Consider the following 18,837-nt stretch of genomic DNA (forward strand, 5'->3'; position numbering starts at 1 on the left):
AGTAAGTCATCAATCGAAGTAGCACAGAAAACGACAATAAATATCGTTCCCATACCACCAGTTTGACAACAGGTGGAATACTTTCTTTGGTTAAAACCTCCCGAGATTTTCAAAAATTATAAATCATACAGGATGTCGAGGAAATTAAGATGAGAGAATTTTAAATAATTCACAACTCATCTGCTCAGCGTGGTAAAAGTTCTCTAACAAGAAAGATTCCTTAGTACTCAACAAAAGTGTAAATTAATTATAATGTATAAATATTTTCAATTTCTTTGCAACACTAAAATGCAGCCACTGCATAATACTCTGGTTAAATCCGAGAGTGCAGGGAGAGTCTATACCGGTTTTTGCAGGTTTTTTCCTCCTCATCAGTAGTCCCATATCCTCTTCTCTCCGATTTCCCCAGGCATCATACTTTGGGCCTTTCCGAATGGCAAAGAACGAAATGTCAACGATGGGGACAGGTCAACCTGTCAGATGTCAACCAGGTGGTATGGGAACGATATTTATTGTCGTTTTCTGTGCTACTTCGATTGATGACTTTTTTGTTTTTCGGCAGATGGCTCTACTACATCCGTGACATTTCGTTCTTTGCAATTCGGAAAGGCCCAAAGTATGATGCCTGGGAAAATCGGAGAGAAGAGCATATGGGACTACTGATGAGGGGGAAAAACCTCCAAACCCGGTATAGACTCTTACTGCACTCTCCGATTTAACCAGATTACTATGCAGCTGCTGCATTTTTGTGTTGCAAAGAAATTGAAAATGTTTATACATTTTAACAATGTTTTATTTTATAGCAATTGTATTTACTTGATATGTTAAAAATATCTATTTCTAAAAATTTTAAAGCCAATTTTTTTCTCACCAAAGCTATAAATTCCACAACAAAAAAATTAAGAAATAATTTTTTTAATGAAAAAAATACGTACGCATTACTACACTCTTCCCCGAGGCACTTACGAAAGAAAATTTATGTTGCAAAATGTTTCATCAAGTTATCACTGAAAAGGATAAAATGTTAGATTTGTTTCTAACGGCGCGACTGCTCCCGGGTTAAGCTCTGCCAAATGCTATCTTCAAGTCAATCAGACACAGAAGTGCTGGTCTATTATACTCTAGTGAGTTCTCAGTGATTTGCTCTAAGACGAATATTGCATCTGTACACCATATTCCAGTACAAAAACCCCATTATATATCTGCTAAACTTATCATCTGATTTATTAGTTTTTGTAAAGTTTTTGTTGTAAATTTTAGAGTAGTATTTAACACGTTTGCGCCTTTGCAGTTTCCTGACTGTTTTTGTCTCCTTTTTTGAACAGTAGAATTAGTTCGCAAGTTCTTCATTGTTCCAGTATTTTTTTATATTTCATAACTTTGTTAATTAATGATGTTAATTGTTATTTAATTGCTGCTCCAGAATATTTCCGTAATTCCTTTGATATTCCTTCTTTATCTGCAGCTATTCAACTGTTTTTTAAACTTCCTGTGTACTTATTAACTTCTTCATTTGTGGTAATTTTTGGTGTTTCCGATTCTAGCGTCATTTGTTCTTTCTCCGCAGAGAGATTTTTTTAGATCACTTATAAAGCCCCATATTATTTCCTTTAGCAGACCATAAAAATCATGTTCCATTTCTTTCGAAGAACGTTCTCAGCCATTATTTCTTATCTATTTCCCTTACATGTACAAAAAAACATCAGAGTGAGAAAATCCTATCTTGATATAAGTGAGATAATCTTAGAAAATATCAGAGTGAGATAATTAGTTCATTCATAAATCAACTCGATTATGAAGAATTACAAAATGAACAGCAACACGCAACCAGAAAAACGATTAAATTATCTTAGAGTTTTCTGATGACAGATTAATAAGTAAACTACCCGTTTAATATTTAGATTTGAATCTGTGCAATGTTTTTTTGGGTGGTTTTCATATTTCTCTTTTCAATTTGACATGAACGACTGAGGTTTTAATGCGATAAAATGTTCCAAATACTTTCAATATTAAATATTTTTTAAAGATGTCATTATGGAGAAACTGCTTATTAAACTTTTATAACAACTTCATTTTTATTAATACACAAAAAATATGAATGACATAATCGCAATTTCTTGATAGCCAGTGATACTTTTTAATTTAATTTCCCTACCATAGTTCCAGGGTAATTTCTGTTGTTAACAGTAAGTTGATAATATCTCGTGAGCTCCAAGTTATAAATAGTTAATAAAATGCCAACAAAAAGGGCAGGTGCACCGTAGATCAAATATTCGTGTTGAAAATAATTCAGAGCAATACGTATGAGCAACAGTTAAATCTAAACCTTTTATAGACTTCAAAAAAGCTTACGATTTTGTGATAATAAGGCGTCTGTGTACCAGGCCCTTGTAATTCCGGAAAAAATGATCCGACTAGTAAAAATGACCTTAATGAAGACCGACAATAGAGTAAGGATAGAAGAAAACCTAATTGGAAAATTTGAAGTTAACATGACATTAAATCAGGGAGATCCGCTGTCCACAGTACTCTTCAATTTCTTGTTGGATGCAATATTGAGAGCGAGTGGAACACGAGCGAAAGGACAGGTTTAATTTATGACAACAGAAGCCATGTCCTGGACTTGGGAACTGAAAGGGAACTACTGAAGATTTTTAAACTCTTTGAAGGGAAGGCTAAGTCGTATGGACTGATTCTTGAGCAAAAAAGAAATTATATGAAAATGAAGCAGACCATATATGAAGACTATCTCAATATATGAAGCAGATCATATATGGAAAATGAAGCAGACCATATATGAAGACTATATAAAGAAACTGAAGACTACCACAAACAACGAAATTAAAGAGTATTGCTTCAAAAAGTGACGGAGATTGAGTATCTAGGAGTAACTCTAACAAGTAAAAGGGAAGAAAGCCAAGAAATTCAGAAGCGAATTTCGAGAGGAAAGAAGACTGTCGGAGTCCTACAAAAATTATTAAGAGCAAAAAACATCTCCAGAGAGGCAATTTGAGACTATCCCGAACAATGATCCAGCCCACAATCCTTTAAGGAAGCAAAACATGGATTATCAAAAAAATCAATAAAATATGTTGAATATGTGAGATTTGGGGAGCAAAACAATGAAAACATTTGGAGGAGACGAACAAATGCAGAGATTAGGGAGCTATACCGGAAACCAGAAATTACCCAAATCGTCAGAATAAAGAGACTTAGATTGTAATGTCATGTTGCGAGAATGGCTGACGGAAGTGGGCAACGGAGAGGGGAAGGAAAGAAGAGAAGAGAACAACCACGGAGAAAGTGGTTAGAAGCATGTAAGGAAGACCTTGAAACAATCGGGACAACAAATTGTAGAACTGCGGCCATGGAAACAGAAAAACGCAACCAGAACAACGGTTAAATATCTTAGAATATTCTGATGACAGATTAATACATAAACAGTTCCTTTAACTCGATATTTAAATTAAATCCTGTGTAATATTTTTTGTGTGATTCTCATAAATCTGATTTTTCAATTTACGACCCACTAAGGTTATTTAACTTCAAATATTTTTTAAATATGTCATTATACAGAAACTGCTTATTATATTTTTATAACAACTTCATTTATTAATACATAAAAAATGTGAATGACATAATCGCAATCTCTTGATCGCCAGTGGTATTTTTTAATTTAGTTTCCCTACCATAGTTCCAGGGCAATTCTTGTTGGTAACAGCGGGTTGATAACATCTCGTGAGCTCCAATTTATAAATAGTTAATAAGATGCCAACAAAGCCACCGTTTAATATCCCGGCAAGTTGATAGTTCCAAAACTAAATGAAGTGATGTGTATGACAAAGTTACCGCGAACTATTCAACCTGTTTTCAGATTAACGGTAAATAATTTATTTAGGCGAATTTTCAACTAAATACAAACTTTTGACACGGCGATTTCCATTCTGTTCTTTCGTTATTCTAAGAAAATTACACAGGCCAACGATGAAAAAACTTTTTTGATAAGATTACCTCTATCTTATGTATTTTAGTGTGCTGAGTCCGAAAAGCGCATTAAAAATGCTGTATCACCCACCATTCTTTCACAATTTAACATTTAAAATTGCATAATTACCTTTGAAACCATGATCACTCATCATCATCATTCTCTTTGCCTTATCCCTATGCGGGGTCGGCTTCCCTAATTGCATTTCGCCACACAATTGTATCTTGGGTCATATCAATATTAATCCCCTTTACCAACATGTCCTGCCTTATCGTCTCCCCCCAAGTCTTCTTTGGTCTTCCTCTCCTACTCCTTCCAGGAATCTGCACTTCAGATATTCTTCGTATTGGGTGATTAACGTCTCGACGTTGAACATGACCAAACCATCTTAACCTATGCTCTCTCATTTGGCATTAATTGGTGCCACACCTAGACTTCCCCTAATATTCTCATTTCTAATTTTATACTTCTTTGTCACTCCACTCATCCATCTAAGCATTCTCATTTCCTCCACATGCATTCGTTGTTCCTCTTTCTTTTTCACTGCCCAACATTCAGTTCCGTGCATCATAGCCGGTCTTACGGCTGTTTTATAGAATTTTCCCTTAAGCTTCATTGGAATTTTTCTATCACACAACACACCACACGCTTCTTTCCACTTCATCCATCCAGCCCTAATTCTACTGCATGCATCTCCATCTATTTCTCCATTACTCTGTAATACCGATCCTAGGTACTTAAAACTATTGCTTTTCACAATCATTTCACCATCCAAAGATACCATTTTATTTGTAGTAACTCCATCTTTAAATGAACATTCCATATACTCTGTTTTTGTCCTAATAAGTTTTAAACCTTTTTCCTCCAGAGCTTGTCTCCACTGTTCCAGTTTTTGTTCTAAGTCTCTTTCACTATTTCCTATTAACACTACATCATCAGCATACATTAGGCACCATGGAATACTACCATGTAGTTTCGCTATTATCTGGTCCAAAACTAATGAGAATAAATAAGGACTAAGCACCGAGCCTTGGTGCAATCCTACTTTCACCCGAAATTTATCAGTCTCTCCCACACCTGTCCTAACACTAGTCGTTACTCCCTCATACATATCTCTCACAATGTTTACATATTCGCCAGGGACTCCTTTCTTATTGAGTGCCCACCACAGAATCTCTCGAAGAACTCTATCATATGCTTTCTCAAGATCAATGAATACCATATGAGCGTTGGTCTCTTTATTCCTGTATTTTTCCATCAGTTGCCTTACAATGAAAATTGCATCTGTTGTTGCAATTTTCATTGAAACCATGATCACTACTAAGGAAAAAGAAGCTTGTATTGCATTCAAACAAGTTGTGACCAAGTTTTTAGGTAATGTGAAAGACCCTAACTACGACCTTTTAATAGCCAATTTATTAGATAAGTTTTTTAAAATATTAGATAAGGTTTAAGATTTGGGATGTCAAATGAGCCTCAAAATCCACATTTTGCACTACCATCTTGATTTTTTTCCCTGAAAAACTGGGTGATGTTAGTGAAGAACAAGACGAACGATTCCCCTAGGATATCAAGGTGATGGAGAAACGATACCAGGGACGTTGGAACAATAATGTGATGGGTAATTACTGTTGGTCACTTCATCGGGAACAACAGAGTGCCTCGCATAGAAAAAAATGCTACTTCAGTTTCAAATAAAAAAGAGAAAAAAATACAAAAGCATTGACTCCTGAAATGATTGCACAGACCTATACTATGTATTACAAAATAAGAATTAGATAAAAGGTGTTATTCTAATAATGTATAATATTATTGTTTTTCAGTATCTTGTCTTTTTCAAATTATTATAATGTATAACAAACCAGTGTCACATTGTGGGAAAACTGTGGGTGATTCTAATTTCAGATTCTTTTTTAGCGCCAAAAAATACATAGAATTCACATAAGTTTGTAAGAAAAGTTTTATAAAAATATTTTTTTGTTGGCCTGTGTTTTCGATCGAACAATTTTCTATATTACCTTTTTCACCAGAATAATTGAATCGGTGAGTGAAAGAACAATATAAACGCCAAAAACGACATTTTGAACTGAGATAGCTAAAATACGTTTAATAGGTTAACGCATCACTGAGCAAAAGAACAGTATAAACACAACTCTCTGCGAGTGAAAGAACCGTATACGTGCAACGCTTATACTGTTCTTTCGCTGCCTATACTGTTCTTTCACTCAATGGCGTTACGTCGGTAATCAGGATTCATTTAGTGATTGACAGTCAAAAGTTAACAATCTTGCATTCCATGCATTGTTAATAAATATTTCTAAACAAAACCAATAAATGTAGTTTCAGAATTGTATTTTTTTATAATTGAGTTAAGGAACAGTACATGTACACGATACATTTTTGAAAATATCTTTTTTCTGAACTTTGTTTTAATAAATTTTATTTGGCCATTTAATAAATAAGCACAAACGCTACAACTTCACAATGTACGAAAATATCAAAAAACCACTACTTAGATTTTTGTTTAACCCGGCATTCGACAGGTGGGGTGTAGTGCACCCCAACAATGCTGAAGCGCCTAAAACATAAGGAAAGTTTGCATGTAGTGGCCACAGCGGCTAGATAGCTTTCTATTGTATATTCATCTATGCGATGACACATAGTTTTTAGTCGTATGTTTAGTTTCAGCAAGTAGGTACATTTGGATTGAAAGTGGTCACACCCCACGAGTCGGATTTTGTACTTTCTGCAGAATTGTCTTTATTTTCTTTTACTCCTATAAACAAGTAAGTATAGGTAAGTGAATAATAGTTACAGATTTTAACATATTTTTTTATTAGTCTAAGCTAAAATAAATTACGAACGAGAATAAGCACGCCTTCAGGCCTTGGGATGAAGCAAACAGTGACGAATGTATTCGCAAGAGTTATTCGGAAGTAAGTGAAGAAATAGACAATATTAGTGCAAATAGTGACTATCCTGACCAGCTTCAAGATGTTGACTTTCCACATGTCACAGAAAACTAAACGTAAAAACATTTTTTGAGATTCTTAACTCTTTCAATTGCTGGGGTTTGTCACACCCCACCTGTCTGCTAGAGGCAAAAAAGTTCACCTCTCGGATGCCGGATCAAATGGTTTTTTTTAATTTTCTTATAATGACAGTTTTGGAGATGTACTATTCTTTCAATAGATGTACAGATATTTTCAATAAGTGTCTTATAAAGGGAGATACTATCCCGAAAGATTGGAAAATTGCTTTTATAAGCTCAGTACATAGGAAGGGATGTAAAAGAACATGTAGCAATTATAGGGGTATTAGTGTAACCAGTTCTGTGGGTAGGCTGTATGGTAGAGTTTTAAAAACAAGAATCGAGAAGTTTTTCCCAGAAATCGAAGAGCACAGCGGATTTCGTGCCGGACGATCCTGTTTGGACAATACCTTTGTATTACAGCAATTGGTAGAAAAGAGAATGGAAAGAAATTTGACAACTCATCTAATGTTTGTAGATTTGGAAAAGGCTTACGACAGTGTGCCAATAAACAGGATGTTTAAAATACTCCAAGAATCTGGTTTAGAAAACACGTATGTAAAAGCTCTTGATAACATATACAAAAATTCGGTTAGTAGGATAAAAATAGGAGACAATTTATCAAAACCCTTTAAAACATCTAAAGATCTAAGACAGGGATGTTGCGTCTCTGCGACGCTGTTCAAAATTTACATCCAAAAAGCGCTACAACTATAAATGAAAAAGTGCTGTATACTTTGCTATTTGCAGATGACCAAGTGCTAGTGGCAAATGATGCAGAAACATAACATTCATGACAAGAAAGTTAATCGAAGAATACACTAAATGGGGAATAAAAATAAACATAAATAAAACGGAACATCTTGTAGTTGGAGGAAAACCAGAAAATATTCAAGTTGAAGACGGTATTGTCAACTGCTGTAAAGAATATAAATATTTAGGGACTATTATTGGCGAAGATGGTAGCACAGAAAAGTATATCCATAAAAGAATAATTCAAGGACGGACAGCTATCCAAAAATTAAATTCTATATTATGGTCAAAAAATATCAGGATGAAAACAAAAATAAATCTCTATTACAGTATAGTAGAACCAATCACAACATATGGCGCAGAATGTTGGAAGATAACAAAAAGAAACACAGACAAACTGAAAGCAGTAGAAATGGACTTTCTACGAAGATCGTGCAGAATCTCTCGATTAGACCACATAATAAACGAAGTAGTTAAAGAACGAGCAAGGGTCACGAGTAGCATTGACAACAGAATTGAATTCGGCCAACTGATTTGGTATGGACACGTAAAACTCATGAACAATGAACGATGGCCAAGAAATATCTTAGACTATACTCCAACAACTAGACGAAGACGAGGCACACCTCGTAAATCTTAGAAACAATGAAAAATGGATGCCATGCGAAAAAGAGAAATAGAAGAAGAGGATTGGCAGGATAGACAAAATTGGAGATTAAAGTGCGGGAAGCAGCCAGAGCTGTAGGACCTCCGCTATATATAATATACTATTCTTTCACTCACCGATTAGGTTAGGGAACGAACAAACGGTCTTCTTCTTTTTAACTGGTTTTACAACTGGAGCGAGTCTTTGCCGGATCTACTATAGCCCTCCATCTTCTACGATCTTGCGCTTCCATTTCCCTTGTTGTGCCCCAATCTTAGATAAATTGGCTTCAATATCATTTTTTCACCTTTTTTTTGGGGACGGCCTATTGATCTTCTACCGTCTGGTCTCTTAAAAAACACTGTCTTTAATACTCTTTCTTCCTCTGTTCTTACAAGATGACCAGCTCATATTCGGTTAGTTTTTATATGTCTCGCGTGTTTTCGGTACCATACAGAGTCACCAATTAAGTATTGGGGCGCTTTCTCCACTCTTCTGCCAATTCATCTCATTGAGAGCCAACTATGATTCTGAGAACCTTTCTTTCAAATACCAGTAACTTATTTATCTCTCGCTGATGTAGAAGCCATGTTTCACTTCCATCTGTAACAACTGGGCGATTAATTGACATGTACAGTCTTAATTTAGATTGCCTTTTTAGCAGCTTAAATCATAATAATGATGATAGGGAGTATAATGCTTTATTCCCCTCAGCAATCCTTACTGACACCTCATTCTCTCTATGGTTGTCATCTGTAATGACCGCCCCCAGATATTTAAACTCTTTTGTTACTTTGAAGTTGTGGTCATTAATAGTTATGTTCTGCCTAACTCTTGGTCTTGGATTTTTGGTCACTAGCATGTATATCGTCTTCTCTTTATTTATTAGAAGACCCTCGCTACCGGTTTTCTTTTCGAGTTGTGAAAACACCTTTCTCACGTCTCGTGTAGACTAAGCGACTGCATCTAGATTCTCAAATCTCCATCTCAGCTTAGTTGATATATTACTTATTGCATATCCTAAAGCCAAATGGAATAGCAACGGTGATAAGGAGTATCCCTGTCTAAGTCCTGAAGTTATACTATTATACCAAATGGCATGAATGACGAAAAAACATGTCATGTCATATCATGTAGGTACCAAATATAAAACCCCTAATCATATCGAAAATAGTGGAATCTAGTTGTTTCGGTGCTATATTCATCATCATTACCATCCAACTAATTTACGTCTACTTCTGGACATAGTTGTTTCCACACTTCATGGATTTGTGCTGATTGTTGCCAGTTTTTACTAATCTGCCTGATATCATCTGGTCATCATGAAGACCTTCCTCTACTGCATTTATCTTCTCTTGGTCTCCATTCCTTTAGCTTTCATGTCCAAATTGAATCCTTCAGCCTGACGACCTGTCCCGCCCAGTTCCATTTGAGCTTGGTAACACGTTATATAACATCTGCGATACCGGTTCTTTGTCAGAGATCTTTATTTCTTATTTTATCCCGTAGAGTTACGCCCAGTATGGATCTTTCCATACGCCTTTGAGCAATTCTCATATTTTTGACGCTGTTGCCTTGGTTAAAGTCAGTGTCTCTGCTCCATATATCATTACCCGTAGCACACATTGATCAAACACTTGTCTTTTTAAACTAATCGGTATACTGCTCATAAATATGTCTCGCAGCGCTCCGTAGGCTACCAAAGCAAGAGTTAATCTTCTATTTATTTCGCATGTTTGGTTATCTCTGCCAATTCTAATTTCATGCCCTAAGAAAATGTACTGTTCCACTAGTTTCATATCCAGAGGTGTAGCAACAAATTTTATAAAGGTAGAGGATGTAGAGGAGCTTATATCTGACCACTCTTTAATTCTACTAACAATTAGTGAGCAAATTGTTACCACTGAAATGAAACCCGCGTTGACCAATAAGTTTACGGACTGGGTAAACTTCCAATCAGAAATTAATGAGAAAATTAAGTTCAATGGATTTATTCAAACGATAGAACAATTGGAACAAGAAACTGAGCTATTTATGATAAACATCCAGCAGGCAGCGTGGAACGACACACCTATAATCCAAAGAAAAACAGTAGGAAACAATTACCCCAAAGAAATTGGAGACTTGATACAGGAAAAAAGAAAGGCTCGGAGGATATGGCAAAGAACTCGAATTACAGAAAATAAAAATAAGCTAAATAGGCTCACACAACAGCTGCAAAGGGAAATCTCGAAAATTAAAAACGAATCAATCAATAAGTACCTGAGAGAACTAACTGATGATGAATGCACCGATTACTCCCTTTGGAAGGCAGCCAAAAAGATAAATAAGCCAGTTCAGCATGTACCTCCTTTACGAAAAGAAAACAGAACATGGGCAAGAAATCCCAAAGATAAAGTGGATGCGTTCGCTGATTACTTAGAAAATATATTTCAGCCAAACCCTGGGGAAACTCATGTAGACGATGAACCAGTAGTTTTTGATTCTGTTAACATACAACTGACTACTACAAAAGAAGTTCAAAAATTAATCAAAAACATCAATACAAAGTAGCGCCTGGGTTTGACCTGATCAATGGTGAGATACTAAAAAAATTACCTAGAAAAGCCATAGTAAAGCTTACTACACTAATAAATGCATCCTTTAGGCTTAGATATGTTCCCATCCTTTGGAAAACTGCAGAGTTTATAATGATACCAAAAGTAGGACAAGATAACCATGAATTAACATCATACAGGCCAATCTCCTTACTATCCATAATCTCAAAGGTGTTTGAAAAATTACTACTACGAAGAATGAACCATATAATTGAACAAAAAAATATTATTCCAACTCATCAATTTGGATCTCGTGATAAACACTCCACAATTGACTAGATCCATCTAATAGTAACTGAAATAGAAAAAGCACTGGAAGGGGACAAAATTTGTTCGGCAGTATTCCTGGATATCGCAAAAGCATTTGACAAAGTATGGCACGACGGTCTGTTAATGAAGCTGAAGAAAATATTTCCTATGCAACTCGTTGAAATATTGAAGTCATACCTACACCAGCGAACATTTAGAGTTAAAATGGAAAACGGGTACTCTGAGTTAAAGCAAATAAATGCAGGGGTTCCACAAGGTAGCGTTCTTGGACCAATACTATACCTTTTGTACACATCTGACATTCCGGAGAGGGAAAACATCCAACTGGCCACATTTGCTGATGATACAGCAGTCATGACAATAGGAGCAACTATAGAGGAATCTACGATTAACTTACAAAATGCAATTAATGGCATAGAAGGCTGGTCCAAAAAATGGCGTATAAAGTTTAATGAACAGAAGTCAGTTCATATTAACTTCACTAACAAGAAAATCAATAATCTTCCAATTATCCTAAACAACAACGTTGTTCCTAATAAAAAAACAGCGAAATACCTGGGTTTAAATCTCGACGTCAAACTAAAATGGAAGGAGCACGTTAAAAAGAAAACTGAACAGATGAAGATAAAGTACAAAAATATGTATTGGCTAATAGGTAGGTACTCTCAACTTTCCATCCAGAGCAAAGTACTAATTTACCAACAGATATTGAAACCGGTGTGGACCTATGGCCTACAATTATGGGGCTGTACCAAAAAAAGTAATTACCGAAATTTAGAAACGCTCCAGAACCGAATATTAAGGAATAGTGTATGTGCTCCCTGGTATGTTCGGAACGACGATTTGCGTAGAGATCTTAAAATCGAATCTATTCCAAATGAAATTAAGAAAGTCGCCAGGAGACATGAAGACAGGCTCCATAAGCATCCCAACCATGAAGCACTTCAGCTTCTTTTCAACGAACCCCAGATGCGAAGGCTCAAGAGGACTAAACCGTTCGAGCTCGTGTAATGTGTGAAGTTGTGCCGGGCTTAGTTAGTGTTGTGCATTGAATCTATTCCAAATGAAATTAAGAAAGTCGCCAGGAGACATGAAGACAGGCTCCATAAGCATCCCAACCATGAAGCACTTCAGCTTCTTTTCAACGAACCCCAGATGCGAAGGCTCAAGAGGACTAAACCGTTCGAGCTCGTGTAATGTGTGAAGTTGTGCCGGGCTTAGTTAGTGTTGTGCATTGTATTGTAGCCACAACAAATACGTGAGCAATTAGTGAAAAGCAGAGTCAGTGCTGTGCTGTGTAGCCACAACAAAGAAGTGGACATTTCATGTAAAAAAAAGCTAGGATGGACCAGGTGACATCTAGTTAACAAACATTTTTAGGGAAATTAGGTTAAAGAAAAAATACTGATTAATCTTGTAGATTAGGTGTATTTATATTGTTTAAATAAAAAAAAAAGTTTCGCATGTTTGGTTATCTCTGCCAATTCTAATTTCATGACATAAGAAAATGTACTGTTCTACTAGTTCTACTTCTTGTTCACGTATAATCAGCTGTCCGCTAGAAATCAGGTTAGTGATAAATGTATCTTTAATAAAGTTCATTTTCAGGCCTATTTTCCAGCAGATAACGTCTTTACCTCATTTAATCATTTCCTTTACTTCTCCTAGCCCATCGATTATAGGATTAAGTCATCTGCAAAACAAAGATGATTTAACTTTTCTCCATCTATTTTGATCCCTTTTTTGTCCCAGTTGAGCATCTTAAAGGCATATTCAAGAATAGTTATGAATAGTTTTGGCGAAAGTGTGTCGCCTTGCTGTACGCCGTGTTCTATGCTTATTTGTTTGGTTTTATCATGTATTTTAACACTCATTGTTGCCTCTTTATAAAGTGCCACATAAGGCCCCCCTAATGTTGGAATTATATTGGCAAGTTCCTCTTATTCCTCTTCTAATCGAACAAGTTGTTGGTACTACAACTAAACCAAGAAACCATAATAAGTAAAATAATCACAAAATAAATGGAATGGTTTTTGCACATACAGAGGATGAGAAAAGAAAGATTGCCAAACATAATATTAGAAACTAAAAAAGTAAAGAAATGAAAGACAGGACGGCCATCTTCTCAAAATGACAATCTCTCCCAAAAGCTGAATAAATAAAATAATTATAAAAGCTGGTAAAGCCAGAGTAATGAACTACATAGAAATGAAAATGATATCGGGCAACAAAAAAGGATTAAAATAGAGAATAGACGCAATCAACAAAAAATACAATATCCTAGAGGACAAAAGGAATTTACAGAAGACAAAGAAGATTTCTACATTTTCTTCTATCTATTTCTTATCTTCAGTCAGTACTTATAAATAATAACATAATAACCCTTTTACTATTACATTTTTTTTTCTCGTTTTATTGCTACGGTTCCAGTTTTTCATTCATTCTTTTGATTTGTTCCTTGAGTTCTTGGTTTTCTTTGCCGATCACATTATTTTCAAATATTATTTCTTTCATATCTTTTAGTTAAGTTAAGTAATATTATTTGTAACATGTAATTCCATTTACCAGAAATGAAAGATTTTCTGATTGTTAAAAAAATGTATCAAATTATTTCGATTTTTTGTTGAAACCGATACACAGAAAATAGCGGCAACTTCAGAGCAAAACACAGCCTTTCCGTATTCCAAGATTTTCAGCATCGAATAAACCAATATTTATAAATATTTAAAACTATTCAGCGTTCAATGGATATTGACGATACGTTTCTAAAGCAGTCTGCCAGATTCAACATTCTCCACATTCTCCAAATGTATATAACATCTGCATTCTCCAAATGTGTATAACACGTGCCCAGTGTTTTTGATCCAATTATATTCTTTTGTATTATATATTTATAAGTTAATCTACGCGTATAAGGGCATGCAAGAGAAGCCTCTACCTTTGTAAGATTATAAATATATTATCTGATGTTAAAATGAAAAAGATTACAAACAACACGCATCAAACACGTACAAATACTTTTTGAATAAAACACCATATAGAAAATCTCGTAGATAATTTATTTTTAACTTTAAACGCCTATTGCCACTGTCAATATTTTATAAATAATATAATATAGGATCTTAAATATTGTATCTGTTTATTTAGTTACTTGTGCGATTTTACAACATAACATTAACATTTTATTAACAATTATTAGAAACAATAGAAATTATTTTGTATCAACAGAGATTTAGAAAAGGTAGATCAAAAATAGATGGCATCCACGTTTTAATGAAACTTAGAAACATTAGAAATTATTATGTATCAACAGAGATTTAGAAAAGGTAGATCAAAAATAGATGGCATCCACGTTTTAATGCAAACAATCGAAACAAGTTACGAGTATGGAATAGAATTGCACATATTGTTTATTGATCTTCAACAGGCGTTCGACAGCATCTATAGAAAACAGCTAATAAAAGAAATGAAAAATATGGATATACCTGCAAAGTTAATAAGATTGACCAGAATGACAATAAAGGACTCAACAGCAAAGGTTAAAACAGGGGATAGTGAAACAAAGAATATCAACATAGAACATGGGGTAAAACTATCGACAACTCTCTTTAATATAGCCTTGGAGGGAGTAATTAGAAACACAGGGCTAACAAAAAAGACAATAATCTAAAGCTCGAGACAAATAATAGAGTATGCAGTGCCCATTAGGAGTGATAGCCCGTGACAAGAGAAGTCTAGAAGATGCACTGCTAATATTGGCCAGAAAGGCAAAAATCAGGGGGTTAATAATCAATCAGAGAGAAACAAAAAACTTAATAAGTCGAGATATCAAGACCAAATAAATAGAATAACAGAAATAAGAATAAGTGATAATGTATTCTAAAGAGTTGACTGCTTTAAATACTTAGGAGCGATAGTAGATGGTCAAAAGAGAAGAAACATAAAGATTTTTTTTTGAAAATGTAATATTTACAATCTGTCCTTAACCCTCTTTTGCGCAATGTATCTCACAAAATACATGCCTTTATAATTGATTTTTTAATACTGTAGGCTTTTTCAACAGTTCAAATCATGGTTGTCACAATCAGCTGCCCTTTCTCTATACAGGTTCTCATGTTCATTTGAGTGTGTGAGTTTTTCAAGCCATTAACACAAGCGGTAAATTCAGTTTACCTACTGTTACTATTCTAATAAACTTTTTTTATAAAAACCAATTAAAGTGACTTAATATTATCTTATTTAAGTTTAATTATTCACAAGTTTTAGGCACTAATACATTCTGGTTGATTTGTAGTATACTTTTATAAAATGTATCTACCAGTACAAATTGGGCAGTACATGTGGGAGGGGAGGGGAGTAAATAATGATTTTTGCTTAATTGGGCCTTAAAACAGTAAGATGCTAAAAGGATATCATCATGGGTTGAGGATTTTCTCTCTTGGGCAAAAGAAGGTTAACTAAGAACAATAGGTAAATTATTTGACAAAAATTTAAAATTTTACCTGTAGAAGGAGAACCAGTGATCACCTTGTTTACATAAATTAAATTAAAACAAGTTAAAATAAGTTTAGTTATCATAGATTATTTGAATCTTCTTGCTAGGTCCACTACTTTGAATCTCTTAAGGCGTCGTACATCATTATGGTTATCAATGAGGTTGCTGGCTAACTCGTTTGGATGTGATTCTAGTCTCTTGGAATATTTTTTGTAATATTCTGTTATTACTGTTTTTATGAATGGCACATTAAGGTCTTACTGTATCACATAGTTTGGCACGTACCAAGAGGCACTCAGCATTGTTCTAAGGACTTTGTTCAGGAATCTCTGCAGTATTTCTACGTTTGTTTGACTGGCTGTCCCTCAAAGTTGGATACCATACGTAGGTTCACACTGGTTTTATTATAGCTTTATACATATATCAGCAGTTTGTTTTCAAGAGATAGTTGAGATTTACGACTTATGATCCATTACATTTCTCATAATTTTATTACTAGTTGTTTTCTTTTTGTGAAAATGTGCTTTTGCCAAGTTAATCTCATATCAAGGTGGATTCCTAGGTATTTGACAGTGTCGGTTTGTGGGAGTTGTGTTTCAATCAGAGTTACAAATGGACATGGACATGTTTGTTTTTTCATGGTGAATTTATGGTGAATTTCATGGGTGGATTTACTCTCATTCGCCTTTATCTTCCATTTTTTAAGCTATCTTTGGATATTATTAAGGTCTTTTTGAAGGATCCTATTTGCTGTGATTGGATCATGGTGAGAGGCTAGTACAGCAGTGTCATCAGCAAAAGTTGCACATGTTGTTCTGTTACTTGTCGGTAGGTTAGCAAGGTAGAGCAAGTACAATATCGGTCCCAAGACACTTCCTTGTGGTACTCCGGCTTTTACTGGTCTTAGGCTTGTGTATTCATTATCCTGCTTGACTTGCAAATTTTGGAAAGATTGCTTTTTAGGATTTGATAAAAAGGATGGGGAAGGTTTTTCTTTAGTTTAAAGAGCATACCAACATGCCATACCTTGTCGAAGACCTGACTAATGTCCAGGAATGCAGCAGAGCAATACCTTTTATTTTCTAGATCACTTCTGATGTGTTTTACCAGTTTATGTACCTGTTATATTGTTTCATGTTGTGTTCTGAACCCAAATTGGTGTTGGGAAATTAATTTCCTTTCTTCTATAACTGGGGATAATTGTTTAAGGAGAAGTTTTTCCAAGATTTTTGATAGAACAGGTAGCAGGCTTATTGGTCTGTATGAAGTCGCCTGAATTTTATTTTTCCCTGACTTAGGCATGACAATAATTTGGGCAACTTTCCATTGTTCTGGGTAGTACCCTAGCCTAAATATTGCATTAAAAGCTTGCGTTATCATTTTTAGACCTTTGCATGTTAATTGCTGCAGTACTTTCCGTTAATCAGGTCATACCCTGGACTGGTTTTGGGACTGATTTCATGCTGCATAATATTTCTAACTTCTTTAGTGGTGATTTTTTGTATAGTCCATAGTTTGTTATAAGTCCATCTGATAGGGCGATTTCAGGAAGTAATTTATTTCCACATGGGATGTGGCTAGAATACATTAGTGAAGTGATTTGCAAATGCTTCGGCTTTTTACATATTATTTATACACCAGTTTCCCTGTCGGTTCCGTATTGATGGTATTTGTTGTTGTGGATGTTTGATTTTTTTCGTGGCCTTCCAAAGGGGGTAGGCACTATTTGGTTTTGCTGATAAGCCTGTAAGATATTATTGTATTTGGTTATTTTTGATATTATGCAATTGTAGTTTAATTTCCTTGGTGATTTTATTTAATTTTGTCTTGTTCTCAGGTGTTCTTTGTCTTCGCCACTCCTCCTTTATTTTCTCTTTCTAGCAATCATTTCCTTTATTACAGTTGGGCAATCCTCTTTAAGTTCTGTTTGGTAGTAGTCAGGGGTAAGATACCAAGCAGCTTCTTGTTTAGATTTCTGAAGATTTTCTATTGTTTTGTAGATGTCACTTTCTGTTTTCAATGGGACGTTTATGTCAATTAGTTTAGTCTAGAAAATGCTACAGTCTGTTTTATTACTGTCTAGCATAGATCAATGTATAGCATAGAGGAATTTAATATTCACCATTGGAGCGCATACGGGTAATATGACTCTTATATGGTGAACATAAAATTCTTAATTGTATGTCAAAATATGGGCAATAACTACCTCTTAAAACCTACTAAATTTCATTTGCGTATGTTTTAAAACCTACCGGTTTTAAAGCAATAAATAAATTGCCAGTTTGTAAGAAAAACTTCAACTTCCCGTATCTCGGAAACGAAGCGTTTGTGGACATAATGTTTTTATAAAGCAAACAGTCATTATTTTTCCATGCAGAAGTACCCCTTAAAGTGTGTCACACTTATTTAGTACCCTGTACTGATGAAGAACATGGCTAGTTGTTAAAGAACCTATCTTTTTATTATCCAACATAAGCGAATGAATAAAAAAACAGAATGTTAAGAAAACCTGAGGCTATAGTTGGATTTTTTTTTATTTACCACAATCCGCTTTAACCTAATAAGGTTATTAGCGGGATAGTTAACAGTTTATTACACTTTGTTTAACAGATTACATTCTATTAGATACACAAGTAGTTTATTAGTGTTGTTATTGTCTAAGATTTCTTTAAGACTGTTTGCTAAATGGTATTTAATTCTATGTCTACTGAATTTTTCACACTTTTCCACTAGCACATGCTTCACTGTAAGGGGTGAACCGCACTAATCACAAATTGGAGATTCTTATTTTTTAAGCAAATGTTCATGAGAAAACTGGGTATGTGCTAGTCGTAAACGGGAAATAATTGTTTGCTGTCGTCTGGATACCTCGGGTGGTTGCCATGGTCCAACCTTATTTTTTACCTCCTGAAGCTTTGATGGTGTGGATTCCCATTTATTGTTCCAGTTTTCGAATAGATGTTTTATGAAGTAGCTTTTTAGATCCATACTTACAGATTGGGGTGACATGGGAATGTTGTTATCATGTATGGCTTCTTTGGCATTTTGGTCTGCTGCTTC

Source organism: Diabrotica virgifera, chromosome 10 (genome assembly GCF_917563875.1).
Source record: "Diabrotica virgifera virgifera chromosome 10, PGI_DIABVI_V3a".
NCBI classification, from domain to species: domain Eukaryota; kingdom Metazoa; phylum Arthropoda; class Insecta; order Coleoptera; family Chrysomelidae; genus Diabrotica; species Diabrotica virgifera.